The sequence below is a fragment of the Dermacentor silvarum genome, chromosome 3 (genome assembly GCF_013339745.2).
Source record: "Dermacentor silvarum isolate Dsil-2018 chromosome 3, BIME_Dsil_1.4, whole genome shotgun sequence".
NCBI classification, from domain to species: Eukaryota; Metazoa; Arthropoda; class Arachnida; order Ixodida; family Ixodidae; genus Dermacentor; species Dermacentor silvarum.
This window is the reverse complement of record NC_051156.1, coordinates 14,286,006-14,306,050: the sequence shown is the minus strand read 5'-3', so window position 1 is coordinate 14,306,050 and position 20,045 is coordinate 14,286,006.

Genomic DNA, 20,045 nt, shown 5'->3' with positions numbered 1-20,045 from the left:
ACCGTGTCCTAGCTCCGGAGGCTAGGCAGACAAGGTTCTGCCGGTAGGAGTCTGGAAGCTCGGGCCCACGGCCCTACGGCTTACTCCCGCTCCCGGCGGACGCTAACTTCTTCGGCGCTCGCTTGCGTCCGAACACCACCACGCCGTTCTCGGGTCTCCACACATCTCTTCTTCGTCCTCCCTTTTCGCCTACGTCACCCATCGTGTACGGCCCTTAATGGTCGCTTTCTTTTTAGTATTTTGTTTTGACGGCGCGTCAAATTTCACGCGCGTCGCTTCTTCGTCGTCTGCTGCTTGCTCTCGATGTTCTCTTCGCCGCACCCATTCGCTGTCAATGTTGTATTCACCGCACTGCTCTCTTTATCTACTACACTGGCTTCGCGCACTGTCACAGTCGTATGCGCGCCGTCATATGCAACAGTTGTCGCCTTGTGTCACCCTTGAATCACCTGTTAACAATAAGATTGTCGAACTTAGTGGGTCCTAGTGGTTTTCCCTCATTCCTTTGGTGCGAGATATCATTTTGTAGTTGGATTCATGATCTGTTTCGTTAGCCAATTTATTGTAAGGATAAGACCATGCCGCGTGCAGTTGTGCATTTGCTCTGTGCTCTATTATGTCTGACTGGCGGCATTTTCAAGCTTAGTAGATTAAATAAAAGAAGCAAATCAATGCAGCACTTACACCTAGCGCAGCATGGGCTAGAAAGAAACCAAGTGCTAAGATCCAAAGACAGAGAGTTCATAAACTGTCACTGTCCGCTTTCAAAAGCACAAATCCAATTTGCTTTGTTTTTGCCAAGGTTGTGACTGTTAGTTGACTGACTAGGGGGGGGGGGGCGGTTTTTTGGCAAGAAAACAAAGTAGTATCCCTGGCATTTCCGATAAATGACTATACTCCCACAGTCCACGTCTCGGCCGCACGAGAGGGGAGCCACGTGTGCAACTTTCAACAAAAAACGACTACAGCGCAAAAGCTTGTAATACTCGCTTTTGCGCACTACCGTTAAATGTCGCACGTTTAATAAAAGGAAAAGAAAGAGGAAGTAGCACTGTGCTTCTTGATCACCTCGGACGGGGACTACTTCTAAGAACGCCAAACGCAGATGACTCTACCTACTGCAAAAATGTTTAGGTGTTTCCGTCGAACGAGACAGTGACGTTATGTTAATGTATTGAGACGCTGCCCAAAACAAACAGGAAGAAAACAACAAGAGACGGGAAAGAGCGCACACTAACTAATACCACCATTTTTGGGCACTTGTACTTTGGATTCACGTTTATAGCTACGGCTTGCGCGATAGAATATTGTCACGTAGTAGTGACGCTGAAGTAAACAGTCGTAAAACTGTTAATGACGAAACTTATTCTTTATTGGGCGAACCTGTGCCCACAAAAGCAAGCTACACTCAAAGCACAAAGCACAACGAAAGCGGCGAACACAGTCGGCGGTCGTCGAAAATCGGATCAGCGGCGAAACGCGTCGGCTTTTATACCTGACTCATCGAAGGTTCCAGATTAATCCCTGATGCCCGCGTGTCTTCCAGAAAGTTCTAGACAATTCGCGTCGGTCATACAATCAGATAACATAAGCGTCGGTGAAAACAGGCAATGGAAAGAAGCATCGATAACGTTCTAGAAACTTCCGATACAGGCGCGTCCTGCGCCGAGCGATAACGTTTAACATTTGTTAGCCGGTGGAAAGCGGCCACCGGTGAAAGATAAACATGTATACGTGTCAATACCCTCCCCTTAAAAACATCGTCCTGATGCTACAAACACGAAAGCGAAAACAAAACCACGCGTACTGAAAGGGACAAAATTAACAAAGCAACAAAATAATTGCCGCGTATCTGCGTGCTTCGCTGCAAATGTCGTCGAAAGACGATAGTCTTCTGCCGGCCGTACTACATGAGTGCTGGTCTGATCCGCGGCCACCCGTGATGCTGTTCTCGTACCATTTCCGTCCTGGCATGATAAATGCAATGGAGGTTTGTTTGAACAGATTTCATTTTACCGCATTATTTCATCAAGCGGCCATTTATGTTTTGCCCTGCCTCAGACAGCGCTTCCTTTATGTTGAATCGGCCGCATCTGGCTGGCATTGATAAAATTGAGGAGGCGCTGCGTGAGACATGGACGCCATCTGGCAATACATCGGGAAACATGAGCTTGTGCAGAGGGTTTCCTTCCTCCATGGCAGAGGGCGCTCGTCGGCGCGCAGTCGGGGAACGTCGTTCGTCGGTGCGCATAGCATGGCATTTTCAGCGCAGCTAAAGAAACTAGGGTCTTTAGAGTCACGTATCTATGTATTTTCTATTAAAGGAACACACCTCCTAATACTTACCTAGTGATGTTGCGCCTCAGATATGCGTAATATTTATTGTGTGATCGATAACGTTCACAAGTATGAACATCCGTACCAGTTTAAGTAGTGTGGGCGGTAAGCAAGTGGTCCGACTTTGGCCGGGTGGCTGAATCGGGTGACAGACAGACAGACAGACAGACCAAAATTTCAGCGTTTAAGTTCCCCAAGAAAGACTATCGTCTTTAAAAAACCTGTATAAGTTCGTCAGCGGGCGTAGAAAGGCGGTGGTCCGCGATGGCTTGTCTGGCTGTAGCGCAGGATCGCTTGAGTTAGTTCAGCCGTGAAGGCCGTACCTCTGTCGGTGATGAGGACTTCTGGGGCAGCGTGACGCAGGAGGATGTTCTCAACGAAGAATCGGGCTACCTCGGCGGCACTGCCTTTGGGCAAGGCTTTTGTTTCGGCGTAGCGGGTGAGGTAGTCCGTAGCTACGACGATCCATTTATTCCCGGACGTCGACGTCGGAAAAGGCCCCAGTAAGTCCATCCCGATCTGCTGGAACGGTCGGCGAGGTGGCTTGATCGGCTGTAGAAGTCCGGCTGGCCTTGTCGGCGGTGTTTTGCGTCGCTAACAGTCTCGGCATGTCCTTACGTAATGGGCGACGTCGGCAGAGAGGCGAGGCCAGTAGTATTTTTCTTGTATCCTCGTGAACGTGCGTGGAAAACCGAGGTGTCCAGCCGCTGGGTCGTCAGGGAGAGCTTGCAGAACCTCTGTACGCAATGCTGAGGGTACCACGAGGAGGCAGTTCGTTCGCAGAGGAGAAGAGTGTCGTTTTGCAAGAAAAACGACGCCAATCCTCGCCTTAACACCTTCAGCACAATGACGGTCTTGCCTTCCAGGTAGTCTACAAGGCTCCTTAGTTCCGGGTTGGCTCGCTGTTGTTCGGCGAATTCGTCGGCACTGATGGGTCCCAAGAAAGTGTCGTCATCCTGGTCGTCCTGTGGCGGCGGTTCGACGGAGGCGCAAGATAAGCAGTCGGCGTGAGAGTGCTTTCGCCCGGACTTGTAAACGACGGTGATGTCGAATGCTTGAAGTCTCAGACTCCATCGTGCGGGGCGACCTGAAGGATCCTTCAAGTTAGCTAGCCAACACAAGGCGTGGTGGTCGCTCACAACTTTAAAGGGCCTGCAATAGAGGTAGGGGCGAAGGTTTGATGTAGCATAGATGATGGCGAGGCACTCCTTTTCTGTTGTGGAATAATTTGCTTCCGCCTTCGATAGCGACCGGCTAGCGAAACTTACAACCCTTTCAAGTCCGTCAGTCCTCTGCACAAGAACGGCCCCGAGTCCTACGCTGGTTGCGTCGGTGTGGACTTCGGTATCGGCGTTTTCGTCGAAATGCGCAAGTATTGGCGGCGATTGCAGGCGTCGCTTCAGTTCTTCAAATGCTTCGACTTGCGGCGTCTCCCACTAGAACTCGACGTCGGCCGTCGTGAGATACGTTAGTGGCTCAGCGATCCGTGAAAAATTCTTGACAAAGCACCTGTAATAGGCGCACAGTCCAAGAAATCTACGCACTGCCTTCTTGTCTTCTGGCATAGTGGGGTCGGCGTGCCGGAATAATCGAGTCATTTCTTCAGTGTACATACCGATGCTCTCATTCAGGAGCTGTACATGGTTTTCCAGCAAGGCTGCCGCTTTTTCTTTACGGACGACGCTAGTGAAGGTGTCCAGGAATGCGGCTCGGAAGAGGTCCTAGGTTATTAGTGCACGCTCCCTATTCTCGAACCAGGTTCTGACGCTGTCTTCAAGCGAGAAGTAAACATGGCGCAGCTTGTCGTCGCAGTCCCACTTGTTGAACGTAGCGACCCGGTCGTATGCCTCCAGCCAGCTTTCGGGGTCTTCACATGGCGAACCGCGGAAAGTCAGCGGCTCCCTGGGTTGTTACATCACGATTGCAGATGTTGGCGCAGGGGCTGTCATGGTAGCTGCTGCCGAGGTCGTGACTTTTGTCCTCTTGGTCTTCTCGGGAAGAAGTCCGTACTCCGGGAGAAGTCCTTGCTGCCTACGGTTTGCTCGATGGTCCTTGGAGACGTTGGCGTTGTCCTCCGGTTTCGGGCTTGGATCGCGGCTTTGCGGGGGCGTTCGCTGCATGAACGCACTAGCACCTCCACCAGATGTCACGTAGTAATGACGCTGAAGTAAACAGTCGTAAAACTGTGTATGACGAAACTGATTCTTTATTGGGCGAACCTGTGCCCACAAAAGCAAGCTACACTCAAAGCACAACGAAAGCGGCGAACACAGTCGGCGGTCGTCGAAAATCGGATCAGCGGCGAAACGCGTCGGCTTTTATACCTGAGTCATCGAAGGTTCTAGATTAATCCCTGATGCCTGCGTGTCTTCCAGAAAGTTCTAGACAATTCGCGTCGGTCATACAATCAGATAACATAAGCGTCGGTGAAAACAGGCAACGGAAAGAAGCATCGATAACGTTCTAGAGACTTCCGATACAGGCGCGTCCTGCGCCGAGCGATAACGTTTAACATTTGTTAGCCGGTGGAAAGTGGCCACCGGTGAAAGATAAACATGTATACGTGTCAATATATCCATTTTCCCCAACAAAAAATCGACCCACCACCCGAAATTCTCTTTCTGCGTGCTGATCTGCACCATCCAATAGAAAACCGGATTTACAACATGTCTATGCCACTGTATACGCAGTGGCAGACACCAAGCTGCTTTTTGTAAACGACACGCTGTGCCCCATTTGCTTGAAAAAAATTATCGGCACTCAGTCGCAATAAGACAGAACCGCGCCTGTATTCGAAACGTGTATGTGTATTGCGCCTGGATTGAGCGTAATAAACAATAATAATATTTACTACGATAATATTAACAAGAAGGTCAATTTCGCCCGACAGGCCAATCACTGATTGCGACAGAAATTTATTAGAGAGCTGTGCAAACTAAGGTTAATCGTTTTATCAGCTGCCTAAACTGCTGTAAACATTCGCTTACTAACTAAATTACCCTGCACGTTGTCACGCGCGCACAAGCACACACTAACACATCTCACTCGATAAGCGCGGACACTCGCTGTCAAAACGATGGCATGGGGGAGAGCGGCAGCAACAGCGAGCGAATTGTCCATCGTGCTACTTCTAGCTTCAACGCGAACTAATTGCGCCGAGAATACACCGCACACGATGGCATCAGGGGCGCTTTAACGAAAAGCTTTTCCAAAATGCTTCTATTCTATTTTTGCAATCACGCCTCCATGATTGCCTAACTTTACTTGTCTTTCACGCAGCGTAAAGGAAAAATATTAACGTAGCTTGCACGGGAGGCGCTACAGAGAAAGCGGACCTGATGGGCACCTAGCTTGGCCTGGCTTTTTGGCTAGGCTAAGCACTACCAAGTCATCCCCAGCATTTTCCGAAATTTATTGATCATTTATCGATTATCGATTAGCTACTGGTTGACTATCGATTGTCTATCGATGAAAGACTAAGCTTAAGTAGTCCCAACCATGCTTAGCTACACTTAACCAGGCTCAGCTTCGCCAGTTCACAGAGGTATGTGTCATTGCGCTTGGACCCTTTCTGCACTACCGCCAGGATCGGCCCACAATTTCTGTTCGCAAGTTACGGACTAACGCTCGGCTTAAACAGCTCCGCTGTTAACTGGTCGTGGGAGGCGCGACTCACCGAACTGGACTTGAGAAGCAAGCTGGCGACCCTCGACCAGGCCCGGCGAGCCGCGGAAGCCAGTGGGGCCCTGGAATAGGGGCTCCACCCATAGACATCAGTAAGATTTTTGTTTCAATAAAGTTCCTCCTCCTCCTCTTCTTCTTCTTCTCCTTCTTCTTCTTCCGCTGTTAAAAAACCTCGAGAGCTACTCACTCTTATATGATGTGTGTACACTAATTATGCATGTGAGACCGAACAACAGAAAAATATTATCTTTCGATTCTATGCCTTTTTACCGTCAGCCATCCGCAATTGGTCAAAAGTTTTCGGGCTGCGCCCACTTCGCCTGTCTGTCACCTGACGTCCAGAAACCGTGAAAAATCACTGCGTTAAAGTGGCGTGTACGCATTAAAGATGCATTATTACGCCGATCAAAACTTAATTTTGTTTTTAATAGCCGGACACTGCCCCGTTCCGACATGAATAGAACGTGGGTAGCCGCCGATCACTCTGGCACTGGCTAGTCGGTGCTGCCGTGGAGAATAGATTTATTTGCCTATATTAAAAATATTGCGTGACATTATATGGTTGTCGAGCCCTTTCGGCACGTAAACGACATCGCTATGTCAAATTTTCTTCACTGAAGATTCGTTTTAGCTGCATTGTTAGGTTTCCGTTACACGCCGGCGTGATTTTCTAGCAGACACCGAAAGCTAAGTACGAAGAAGCAGGGCAAACCCAGACGCCAGCAACACCCTCCTCATCAGGTTATCTACTTTCACTGCGCTAGCCCGGCCCCACCTTACCGCCTCCACTTCTGCGTGCTCCTCGCCCTTGGTCAGCCAATCAGGTAAGAAATATATGTCAAGTTAGGCAATGCTATTCCTTCTGAAAGCAAACAACAGTGACCTCCTATAAAATAGGAGAGCGTTTCAATAGCCTTCTCAAACAACGCTGCGAGTCACCGCCCGATGCTTGCTTTGGCGGTTACGTAAATTGGACATCAGGAGATTGGAAGGAAGACAGATTGGAATAATTTTACGTTATAGGGTCCCAGCCATCGGCCCGCCTAGACTTAGCAGCCAGCGCAGATCGCTTTCTAGATCGGGGCCGCGCGGCCGCGCTCAGCCACGTCATACGTAGCCGCCACGGGAGTAAAACGTCCCCCACTTTCCCTGCGGCCTTGTGCGCGATGGAAGGCGGAGCGCTTTTTCCCCGCCTTCCTCCCTTGCGCACGCGAGACTGAGCAACCATTCTTTGCTCACCCTCTCACGCTTACACTTTCACCCACACCATACGGCGTGCGGCCACGATGTTATCGCACTTGGACATTATACGAAACATCACGTCGACGACGACGGCAGAAATGTGCCTGGAGTGTCCATATATTTGCAATCTCAATAAAATTATATGGATGCGACTCAGTGTGGGAAGCAGAGTAAGCGAAGCTTTCTCTGCTGTTTGCTTTGACTGACCATAGTACGCGGTGATGTTAACAGTGAATGGTTAATTTCTTCAGCACTTAGTGCAATGCGAGAGTGGTGAGTTGATGTTAAACGTTACCCTGCGTCATAACTGCGAGTCGGCCTAGTTGGAACAGATTCATGTTCTTAAATTTTTGTGCGCAAACAAACAGGGACGAAGAAAAGGAGACACAAGGAAAAGCGCTTTCTAACAACTGATTTTTATTATTGAAGAACCACCGGCTCAAATACCCACAGATCTGCGCGATCCTGTCAATAGAACACGTCAAGAGCGCATAAAATAACGCTTGTCGTGAAATGCCGCTACGCGGTGTTAATGATTGCATAACAAATGAGAATGACGAGGTGTCATTTCGCAACACGTGCGGCATGACTGTTGAATCCTTTCTTGAACTTCTGCATTTTTATTTAGCTAATACACACGTAGGATTCTGTGATGAAACGTATATACAGGCAGGGGGCGTGTGCATCGGGTCAAAGGTAGCTCCCATCCTTAGTAGTATTTTTCTGGGAAGCATAGACAGAGTGCTGGCAAAAGATTTAGAAGGTGTAGTATATAAGGTATACAGATATGTAGATGACTACTTGATTTTGGGCTGTCATGTAGACAAAGATGTTTTCAGAAATAGGGTAGTAAAATCCTTTAATTCTCTGGGCAAGGGCTTGACATTCACTTCTGAAGTACCAGTAGATAATAAGCTACAGTTTCTAGATGTCAAGTTAGAATTTCTACCGGAACATGTGTGTTGGTCATTCTCGCCCCGAGATGGAAAACCGCTAATGAACTATGCCTCTAACCATTCCAGGCTTGTGAAGAATAGTATAGTCATTTCATGTTTCAGGTCAGCGTTGTTGAAATCATGTTATCACACAGTAAACATTGCATTGCTTGAGCAAGTCAATCGGTTGAGAAAGGCTGGGTACCCGCTCGTTGTGATGCTGGCGTCATGCTCTAGATTAATGAAAAAACTAAAACAGGAGAAAGAATCATGCACAAGTAATCAAAGACAGAAAGATTTAGCTTCTAAGGTGTCAGTGATTCCGTATGTTCATGGCCTTTCACACAGACTTAAAAAGGTGGCTGGGAGTTACGAAGTAAAAGTGGTGTTTTCGGCAAAAAACAAAATAGGTAGTGTGTGTTCTAAGGTCAAAAGTAAGTTTGAAAGTAAGGATGATGCTAAGAAAGGATGTAGTATAAAACATCCACGTAAGAACCAATTGGTCGATTGCGCGATGAACGTTGTTTATCAAATTCCTTTGACGTGTGGTCATGTGTACGTAGGGCAGACTTCGAGATGCGTTAACACGAGACTAAGGGAACACTTGTCTAGTCTCAAAGGTCGCCCTAGTACGCATTTGGCGATGCATTGTGAAGAACATGCGTGCTCACCTTGTCTTGGAAGCACCGCCATTTTGTTTAGGCATAGAAATCAAACCGCGAGAGAAATTGTGGAAGCTCACTGGATTGAAAAACTAAAAGAAAAATGCATCAGTCATCCTTCTGTTTCATTGTTAGATAAAGAGAATTCGCTCCTGTCATCATATCTTTAACGCATGTTCGCCGTTTGTGCTTGTTTTATGAACATTGCTGCTTTTTATGCTGACCGCGTAGCGGCATTTCATGGCAAGCGTTATTTTATGCGCTCTTGACGTGTTCTATTGACAGGATCGCGCAGATCTGTGGGTATTTAAGCCGGTGGTTCTTCAATAATAAAAATCAGTTGTTAGAAATCGCTCGTCCTTGTGTCTCCTTTTCTTCGTCCCTGTTTGTTTGCGCACAAAAAAAATTTAAGAAAAATTACCCTGCGTGCACCTGTTTGCCCGTGTAATACACACAATACGCAGTGAGACGTGCTTGCTTGAGGCATTGTTGTGCGCCATTTTTCATAACCTTCGAGATTGAGCCACCAGGCTTCTCAGATAAATGTGGCACGCTTCCATTCGCACCGGCAACATACTGCATCCGGCCGCAATGTTATCGCACTCGGACTTTACACGGAACATCGCGGCGACAGCGAAGGTGACGCGGATGACGTCGGCGTAAATGCGCCTGGAGTGTGCATATAATTGCTTTCACAATAATAATAAAAAAAGTGTACGGGAAATACCGCTGCCATAAACTAGAAGCTTGTTTCCCCACAGTACGACTAAGTTTGTGGAGAAACAAATTCATTGTATGTTTTCTTCGTATTTCCAAGCGATTTGGTGCGACAGCATTTAAAAGCCCGGAATCAGGTTAGTCATGTCCGCATGACTGTCATACCAGTGTTTTATTGCGCTACGAGGACATTGTAAGAGTCATTTTACGAGAGGAAATATTCCCGACAAGGCGGGGCTCCGAGAAGTATTGTCAAGCGATTACTTATTTGCGCAGCTAAGCAATCGTGTGGCTCACAGCAGGCCCTACAACAATTGACCCGGTGTAGTTCAGCGGTTGCGGCTCCACTTTCTCAAACCTTCACAACCTTACCTTCGCGTATAACGTGCGAGGTTCGCGTACACTTAACAGGCACGCATGATTTTAGTTCTACTTCCGAACTGAAAAAAGAAACCACGCAGAAACTCCTCTGGGAGTTGTGTAAGTATGCGGAAGCATTGTGCCACTTGTTAATCGCCACGCAGCCCGGTGTCATTATAAATGTCATGAAACTTGATTCGACCAGCATAAACCCTTATCAACCCTCATCGGTCGTTATCAACCTTATCGAACACGATCCGACCGTTGTCAACTATTATCGGTCCTTATCAACCTGAATGTCCAGCGAAGCTGCTGCAAAACTACCACTACAATTGCTGAGGGGGGCATTCAATGTTTTATTCATGATTCGGATGCTTGTTTTGAACTTGTTCTTTATTGAAACATGTGCTGTTCTGAGTATTGTTTGGGTGACCTCAGTGAATGCATTCATTGCATTCGTCTTACGTGACAGACGGACAAATTTCTGATTTGGTAGGCATAGAAATGCTTATGCATTTAAAACTAAAATGGCATCGTTTATTAAACGAGACGAAGCTGCTGATTTTCGCCGTAACACGGGGACTCTCTTTATTTCGTTCCTTCACGCGTTCTATAGATCATAAGTTTTCCCTTTCAATTTTTTTACACTGATAATATTCAAGCCTTCGCATTGTCGGCACATTGCACTGTCAAGTAAACACAAGTAAACACAAGTAACAAGTGCTCTAGTTGGCGATGTCCTTTTGTGTCAAAATTTGCCTAATAGTAAATCTTTCTAAATACCTTATCTTTCTAAATAACAAATGAAAAACTTTACCATGCGCCAAAACTTGAGAAAAAGGGGCACGGGCCGCCGTTCTTAGTGCTTCGATGGCACTCCATAAAGCCATTTGGCCCGCTCCTTCTTGCAGAATCTGACACCATCATTTTTACTTATACGTCAGGGCGCAAATATGCATCACAGCTGCACATTCGTGTCCATTTTTAGCATGCTCCACAAGCTCTTTCCCATCAATTCAATGGCGGACGAATCTTTTGCCCTTGTAGAGATGCTTTGCCGCATAGTAGCCAAACAAAAGCGCACCAGGAAAAAACTTCAGCCAGCGGAATAAAACCAATCTGGACCTACATATATAGAGAGACCTACAGTATGTGCCACTAGGGTGCAATTAGCGGATTAGTTTTTACTGCGCTGCAAATGACGTTTTGAAAATCACCCCATGCATTTTAAATGGGTCTACAAAAGTGCACCAGGAAAACAATCTAGCCGGCAGAATTAAACTACACTCTACATATAGCGTGAGAACGTTGTCGGGATTGAGTGCCTAAAGTGCAAATCGCGAAAAACGAGCCATTGCTCAGCAATCGATTTTAAAAAATGCTACCCATAGAGTTACGCCGACCGCATCGCCCCAGGCTCGGCTTCACCGCAGTAGTCGATGTCCCAGATTGCTGGACTTGGATAGCTTCTGCGTTTGACCCGTTGGCTGCTATATGCATGCCGAGGATGCGTATCTTCGGGACTCGGGGAATACAGGAGCCGTCTTGCGTATACAGGAGTATTTCCTCACACTGGCGCGATTCGCTGGTAGGCTTGAGCCGGCGGCGCGGGTGGTAGAGGAGCAGCTCCAATTTGATTGGAGATAGTCGGAGACCCGTTTCTTGGAGGTAGGTTGCTTGTAAGGTGCCTTCTATCTGACCGTCACTGCCCTTGTCGACCCACAGGGTGACGTCGTCTGCATACAAGGAGTGATGGAGGCCGTGAATGTCGTCAAGGCAGGCCGGGAGACCCAGCATTACGAGGGTGAAAAGGAGCGGGATATGACCGACCCTTGAGGAGTGCCGGCGCTTCCTAGTGCATGTTCGTCGGATGGCATGCTGTCGACCGCGAGGGTAACTGCGCGGCACGACAGGTATTCTCTTACGTAGCTGTATCAGCTGCGCTCGCCCGGGTTGAGCTTGTTATTTCGGTTCAGGATTGCAGCATGAGATACATTGTCGAATGCCTTTTGCAGATCGAGGCCAAGGATGGCCCGGGTGCCTCTAGTTGGGTCGTTGATGATCTGGTGGTAGACCTGGAGCATAACGTCTTGAGTGGAGAGATGTGACTGGAAGCCCACCATAGTGGGTGGGTAGGCTTCTGTGTCCTCGAGGTGGCGGTGATTCGGGTGAGGAACGCATGCTCCATCACCTTGCCAACGCAGGATGTGAGGGAAATGGGCCGCAAGTGATCCAGGCTGGACGGCTTGCCTGGCTTCGGCATCAGGACTGCCTTAGAGCGTTTCCACGCCTCTGGGATGCGACCCACTCGCCAGCATTTGTTTACGTATGTCGTAAGAGCGATGATCGAGACATCATCGAGGTTTCGTAGAGTCTTGTTCGTAACCTTATCGGGACCAGGTGCTGATTTGCCATTAAGGTCGTGGACAGCTGCGCGGATCTCTGACTCGTGAAATTCTTCATGGAGCGGCGCGTTTGGCTTGCCGGTGTAATCTCCGTGTTGGACATCGAGTCGTTGAGGGAAGTACTTCTCCAGCAGGCGTGTCACGATCTGTTGATCACTCGTGGTAGTCTGTTCCTTGTGTAAAAGGCGCTGCAGGTTGGCACGTTGAGCAGACTTGCCCAGCGTTTCTCCCAACAGGTGACGCAGGAGACGCCACGTGCTGCCATTGTGCAGCTGCCCGTCGATTGCGTTGCAGATGTCGTACCACTGCTGCCGGCTTAAGGTCCGGCAATGTTCTTCTAGCTGGCGATTGATCTGTGCGATCTTCTTACGAAGCTTTCGGTTGTGCCGTTGCTTCTTCCATGTTGCGTATAGTGATCTCTTGGCTTCCCAGAGGTGGGGCTAGTCGACTGTCGATCTTATCAACCTGGACTTCAGGTGTGACCGTCTGTGTCGCCCTATGCATGTTGCCATTGAGTGTCTCCATCCATGCATCGCTGTCATCGATGGTCTCCACAACTCTCTGTTCGACTCGCTTTCGAAACTTGTCCCAGTCCGTCCATTTGAATAACTTAGGGGGAGGGGGTGTACCCGCCTGAGGAATCCGTGTTTCTATGACCATGTGGTCACTACCGAGATTTTCAAAGGTATTGCGCCACGTTGCTTGAAGCATGTTTCAGACCGCCGTCAGGTCCGGCGTCGTGTCCCGTGCCGTTGACGTGCCCGTGCGAGTCGGCACCGTGGGATCGGTAATAGGAGTTAGTTCTGCATCATGCAGGTCCTGCCACAGGCGTCGGCCTTTGGCTGTAGTGTAGCCATATCCCCAGGCCTGGTTCGGGGCGTTAAAGTCACCCCCCACCAGAAACGGGTGTGCGCCCGCCAAGGCAAGCGCACCCCGGAACAGAGAGAGGAAACGATGCCGCGAGTGAGCCGTATTACTGTATACGTTGAGGAGAAATACTCTGCGTTTACGTGTCCTATTATGAAGGAGCTCTACGAGCATGTGTTCCGCATGTGTACCGCGTACGGTGTGTTCTTGTATTAAGATCCCTTTCCGTATTAAAATTGAGAGTCCTCGATCAACGGGAATTGGCGAGGCGTGTACATTGTAACCTGGAAGCTTTGGTATGGTGCCTACTGTTTCCTGTATCATTATGACGTCGGGCTTGGGTTGCGCGTGTCGGACGTATTGTTGCAGCAGTGGTTGTTTTTTTCGTGAAGCCCCGACGGTTCCACTGCCAAACCACGAGCTCGTTATTTGGACTGGCCATCCTGGTGCTGTACGTCTGCATTACCTGAGATAGGGCTAGTGTGAATGACTGTAGGTCCCATGGTGGGCATCATTGGCGTGCTTTGGCGAAGGCCTATGTGAGTCTCGATTCTGTCTAAATGGGTTTGAACCCTGTCTGTGCGAGCAGTGAGGTTATTGACCGCAACGCCAATGTTGCGGATCGCGGTTTTAATTTCAGCGAGCAGCTTCCTCATTTCTTCTTGTTCTTTGCGCCAATCAATTACTGTGGATTCGAGCTAGTCGAGCTGTTGAGACTCAGAGCTGGCCGCAGCGCGTTTCTTTGCGGGCGGCGCCGCACTGTCGTTACCGTTCGTGACGGGAGTGGGGACTGAAGTTGGTTTAGGTATAGATGGCTGCGCCATCGACTGTTTAATCTCGCGGATTTCTTCGGTTAACTGTTGCACGACCGTGCGTAACTGCGCGTTTTCGCGCTGTACTGCTTCTAATGCCACGTCTCTAGGGTCCCTCTTATTGATAGGCTCCGAGGCAGCCAGCTCCCTGAGCCGTCTCAGCGAGCCCTTAACCGCATCTGCCCAGCTCACCTTGTCAGGTAGCGCCAGGTCCTGGTGGCCGGTTTGCTTCGGACTCCGTGAGCTTGAACGACCACGGCTCTGTCTGGGGGTTCTGCTGCCTGCCCGGCTCCGGGATCGGCTCTGCTGGCGGGATAGAGTCCCCGCTGCCGAGCGAGACCACGTCCGTCCTCGAGAGCGGGAGCGTAAAGCAGGTGGGAAGTGTTCGTCGTAGTTCTGCTGCTGTAGCTCGAGGGCAGCCTCCGCTTCTGACCTTTGTCGGTCCCTGCGTCGTTTCTTAACGAGATATGGGGTCTTGAATCGAGCCATGCAGGTCTTGTCCGCTGTGGGATGCAGCTGTCGCACCACCTGTCGTGCGCGCCGCTTCGGATTCCTAGAGGAGAGAAAGGGGGGGAGTGTAGGAGAAAAGAGAGAGGGGGAGGGGACGCGCATGCGCTGTGGGGGTGTGCGACGCCGTGGGACGCAGGAAGGACGGACAAAGCCCCCGCCGTAAGCTGCTTCGCATCTAATAAACTTGCTATACAGCCCCGGAAAAAGAGAAGAGAACACGAAAGAAACATCCGCTCGACGGAGGGAGCTCCTAATTGTACTGTTCAAAAAACGTCGTGCATACACCCCCACCATTCCAAAAGCGTTGATGTCACGCGAGAAGGCATTAACATGAAGAAAGTCCTTTCTACAAAATAGCACCCCAGGGTGCCTTAGAACGCGTAGTTATAAACCGAGGTACACGCAAGGAATATGAAGCATGTGCTTGCTGCGGTAAAGCTACGAAAACGATGGAACGTCTTTTATTAGAATGTGAAGATATCTACGCAGCTGTCGGTTTAGGCTCCTCTGGCCTTCTTGAATCTCTTGGGTACAGGGGTACCAGGGGGAAAGTAAACTTGTCCCCAATAGAAATTAGCAAGAGGAGTTTGGTGGTTTGGTGGCAGAAACGTAGGGACATCACAAACAACGGAGGCATACAAAAACAATGTTACCAATAGGGGCAGAATTAGTGAAGCCTGGTGGTATTTACAGGGTATTTACAAACTGCGGTAACGCCGCATGCATAATATGGCTGCTAAAACCAGCCTCACGTAAGTTTGTTCGTTTGTTAATTGTTTGTTTTGCCTCCGTCACTAGCTCACACCCTCTATGGGGGATCGACCAAGATGCGGATGGAATTGAAAGACGATTAGTAATTCCGTGAAAACAATTGAGAGAATTGGGAAAGAATCAAATAAATAGAAAATAACTAATAATCATACATTTGACTAAAAAATCAATAGCCCCTCCCCTGTCGAGGAAACGGGGGTAAGCGAAGCTTGTCGTGTGCCTCTTCGGTGTTCCTCGGAACGAATTGCACTGACAAGTGCCACATTGTGCTCGAACCCAAACCGGTAACACGCACTGCAGCTGGCTCCGCAGTTCCGGTTGAGAAACTCATCGTTGAAACCTGGCCGTCGCACCGGGGAAGTTGGTGCAAGCGTTGCCGAGGCGTGCACCACCCTTGTCGGGTTCCTGAAGGGCAAGACGACTCTGACGTTTGGCCTCAACATCGCGCTCCCGCAACTCGCGGTCGGCGGCTCTTCGCTGACTGTTTGTCCTCAACATCGCACTCCCGCAACTCGGGGTCCGCGGCTCTTCGCTGACGTTTCGCCTGGGCTTCGGAAGCCCTCACGCTATAATCGGCACGTCGACGACGAGGCCTTTCCCGAGGGCGTTCGCGGCACCGTTGCTCCCACGCAGCCTGCTCCTCGGCGGAAGCGCACCACGCGCGGCCTTCCCATTCGGACGCCGAAACTGATAAGAGGCGAGGGAAGTCTGGTGGAGCGCGCGCCAACCCCCTTCCCTTTCCCTCTCCACGACACATTAAACGAACCTGATTGGTAGCGCGCGCGTCACATGGTCCGGCGCCGGCGCAGCTTTGCCCACACCTGCTCTTTCTTTCTTGTCTCTGGCTCGTACCCGCATTTGGAATGCGGGTATGTGCCACACGTGAGTTTCTGCGTGACCACAATGCCACCGAAACTTGTGAGCCAATACAACATTCGCTTGAAAAATATTTTTGAAAGAGCTATAAACTCTCCGATGGGTGATCAGGCATCCTTGTGACATTGCGCAAGAGAGGAGACTCCGGAGAAAGATTTTGAGGAGTTACAAAATTTACTCAAATTTTTTAAATGAAGCTTCTAAAATGATTTTCCTTGCATGTGTAAATCGTCTCCAGAATAAGAAAAAACGGTCAATTTTCCCATCTTCCCCACAGTACGGACACAGTGGGGAAGGAGCCAGATTTTAAGGAAGGTATTCAACACTGTAATCGAGTGAAAGTTACCTCAGTTTTACGTATTCGAACGAAATTCCTGAGCCAAGAGCCAAATTTGTTATAGCTGGGCTTAAATAGTCGAACACGACACTGTTGACTGAATCTAGCTGTAGTAACATATGTTGACACTAGAAGTACCGATGGAATTGGGCCACTGAGGCGTGCTATTGCCAGGCTACTGCCATTTCATTCATAAACAATCCCTTATGTCCAGGTACCCAGACGAATCTTATTAATTTTAATTTGGCAGGTGAAAATGCATGGAATGTATGCGAGATGTTTTTTTTAAACTTAGGAATACTGTAGCCCTCACTTGAGGGTCATTACGGAGAGGAATTGTCAAAGAAAAAATAAACTTCATCACTGACAATACAACATAAAGCATTGTCAAACACAAATTACAGGAAAAAATGAACAGAGTATACACGTCTAAGGACTGTTTGAAATCCAAGAAGTAATAGAAAGCTTGATCAATCCTTAATTATCCCGTTGCCTGTAATACAATTCTAGTTGAGTATAAGACTCTTGAACATTTTCTGCTGTTACAGGGCAGTCCGGAAGGCCATTCCATATGTTGATACATGAGGTAAAGAACGAGTGTTGGAAACCAGCAAGGAGTGTTTTATACGGATGTATACCGACATTGTGGTTTAAACGCGCACTATGTTTTAGAGGGGGACGATTGTACGTTTGTTTATTTTTATTTGATTCCTGGTTATCTGGAAAAACAATTTAATTCGTTGATTTTTCTCGTTGTGTTTCTAGCAGTTCCAGGTCGCAAGAAATCAACATGTCTGTTACAGAATCGATTCTCCGTCAACGCGAACAAACAATACGCACAGCCGTTCTCTGAATTTTTTGAAGTTCACCTCGCAAGTACAGTTGATGATGACTCCAAACAGAGGAGGCGTACTCCAAAACCGGGCGAAGAAATGTTTTGTACGCAATTAGTTTCAAATTTCTTGGTGCATGCCGAAACGTTTTTCTCAAAAAACTCAGTTTCCGGTAGGCCCTAGAGCAGACCTCCTCCACTTGGAGGCGCCAGCACAGATCATGATGAATGATCATCCCTAAATATCTCAAGCTACGTACATTCAACAGAGGGTTGTCACTAATTGTATAGTCAAAGGAAAGCGCGGTTTTCTTTCTTGTTATATGAGCAACCGTCGATTTCAAGTAATTTATTTCCATTCCCCATTTTATGCACCAGTAATTAAACTTTGGAGGCATCGATTAATTTTACTTTGATCGGTTTTAACTGCCACGGTGGAATATATTAAGCAATCGTCGCACAAAAGTTTTATTTTACCATGTGATTCAAGAACACTGATATCATGGATGTAAATTAAGAACAATAGCGGCCCCAATACTGATCCTTCTGGAAGCCCAGGCAAGACTTCTAGTGAAGGAGACGAGCAGGTTTCAATGCCCACGGATTGTACACGGCTACTCAAATAGGCTGCAATCAAGTTCACAATGTCTGGGGCAATACCTGCGTTCTGAATTTTAAAAAGCAATTTACAATGCAGTACCTTATCAAACGCCTTCTCAAAATCTATGCAGATGACGTCAATTTGTTCTTGGGCATCCAAGGCTAGTTAAACATCATGAACCGTCTCAATGAGTTGCGAAACAGTGAATAAACCACTTCGGAATCCATATTGTGAGGAAAAGAAGTTATTCGCTTCAAGGAAAAGAATGATATGCTTTGATATTGCATGCTTTATAAGCTTACAAGTCGCAGAAGTGAGCGATATTGGGCGATAGTTGCTAACTTGACTTCGACTTCCGGATTGAAAAACCGGAATCACGACAGCGCTGCGCCAATCTTCAGACAGTGAACTGGTTTCCAAGGACTTTCTAAAGATTATTGTTAGATAAAATGACACCCATTCAGCGTATCGCCGCAAAAATTCACTTGGGATCCCGTCTGGTCCGCATGATTTTTTTTGGTAGTCAAGCGCAAAGCAATCACTGAAATATGCCTGCTTGAGTGATTTTTAGTGGGGCCATTGGGCAAGCGCCCAATTCTCTACACCCATTGTTTCCTTGCTCTGTTCTCGTCTTCGTAAATACTGATTGGAATAACACATTGAACAGTCTGCAATCTGCTTATTTTCCGTGATCATTTCAGATCCGCTTTTATCTGGCTTATCTCTTCTTTTTTATCGCTTAAGTACCTTCAAAATTTTTGTGACGAAGACTTCAGGAACCCAGGAAGCGTTTCGTTAAAGTACTTTTTCTTGGATTCCCTTATGGCTAATTTGAGTTGAGGACGCAAATTGGATATTTGGGTTGGGTGTTCCTTATTTTTGCGTAATCGTTTTATTCTACGTTTTGTGTGTATAATTTCCCGAGTTTTTCCCGAGTTAGGACACATGCGTGTCCAGAATAGAGCCTCTAGACACGCATGGCAGCTGCACGGCCGCCATTATCCGCCATCTTGGCTGTCTCATTGGCTATCGAGAGGTCACGTGTTTTGAAATTTGTGTCAGGAAACGGAGGTTTTGCAAAACGCAATTTTGCGTTTTCGTCAGAATGACGAAACGTGACGTGGCAGCTGCAAATTTTATCGACTAATACTCTTTTGTTGTCCTTGGCACCTATCTTGCGACTTTAGCGCTTTAAAAAGTAGACGGTAGCGTGCAGGAGCCCGTGCAATGCACCTGCAATTTCGCGAATATGTGGTGGCGTTCCAAGATAGCCGGCATGTCACTTGTTGATTGGCTGAAAGAATATTCCCGTGAAGAGTGTCACAGGAAGGGCCGTTTTCTAAACGTCAATTTGACGTTGCGTGACGTTGCGCTGGGCCGCAATCGCGCCGATTTTCCGCCATAATTTGTAGGTGCGACGAGCCTCGCGAATTGTGGTAATGAGCGGACCATATGCAATGACAGTCGAGAGGCATGCGTATCGCCGCATTTTCCCTGTCATTTGGGGCCATGAAAATCTTTTGTTCAGAACGCGTGCTCATAGCATTTGCATCGCTCTCGGGTGGCGTTGGCATTTGTGTTTTGAACCAATCATTTCTATTAAAAACCCGTTTATTTGAAATAATATTGGTTGAAACTAGCAAACTTCTTGCGACTTTTTGCACTTTTCGCTACTGCGTTTGTATTGTAATCAATATTAATGTCTTTTCAGCGTCATCAAAGGCTATGACAACGGCGACTTTTTAATTTATAAAAATAAATGTACGCAAGGCGGCATCTTGAACTTTCCTCTCGCGGTGCGAGTAAGCAGCGAAGTGAACAAGAGATGGCAGTGTGTCATGAGTCGGACGTCGGCGGTATATGAAAAAGAAGATGACAAGGATCGCGGAGCGTTCCGAACGGCGCGAGCGCTCGAGGCACGCGAACCTGAGGTGTAATCCGCGAGGGAGAAGCATCGATGCAGTATTATCGACGTGGCTCTTGAGCAGGAAGGTCGCTTCGTCAGCCGTGCTCTGACGACTGGAGAGCGGAGGACCCGGCCACGAAGCTCATGAAGCTGGCAAGGCCCAGGTGTAGCTGTAGTCCTCGGAGACCGTC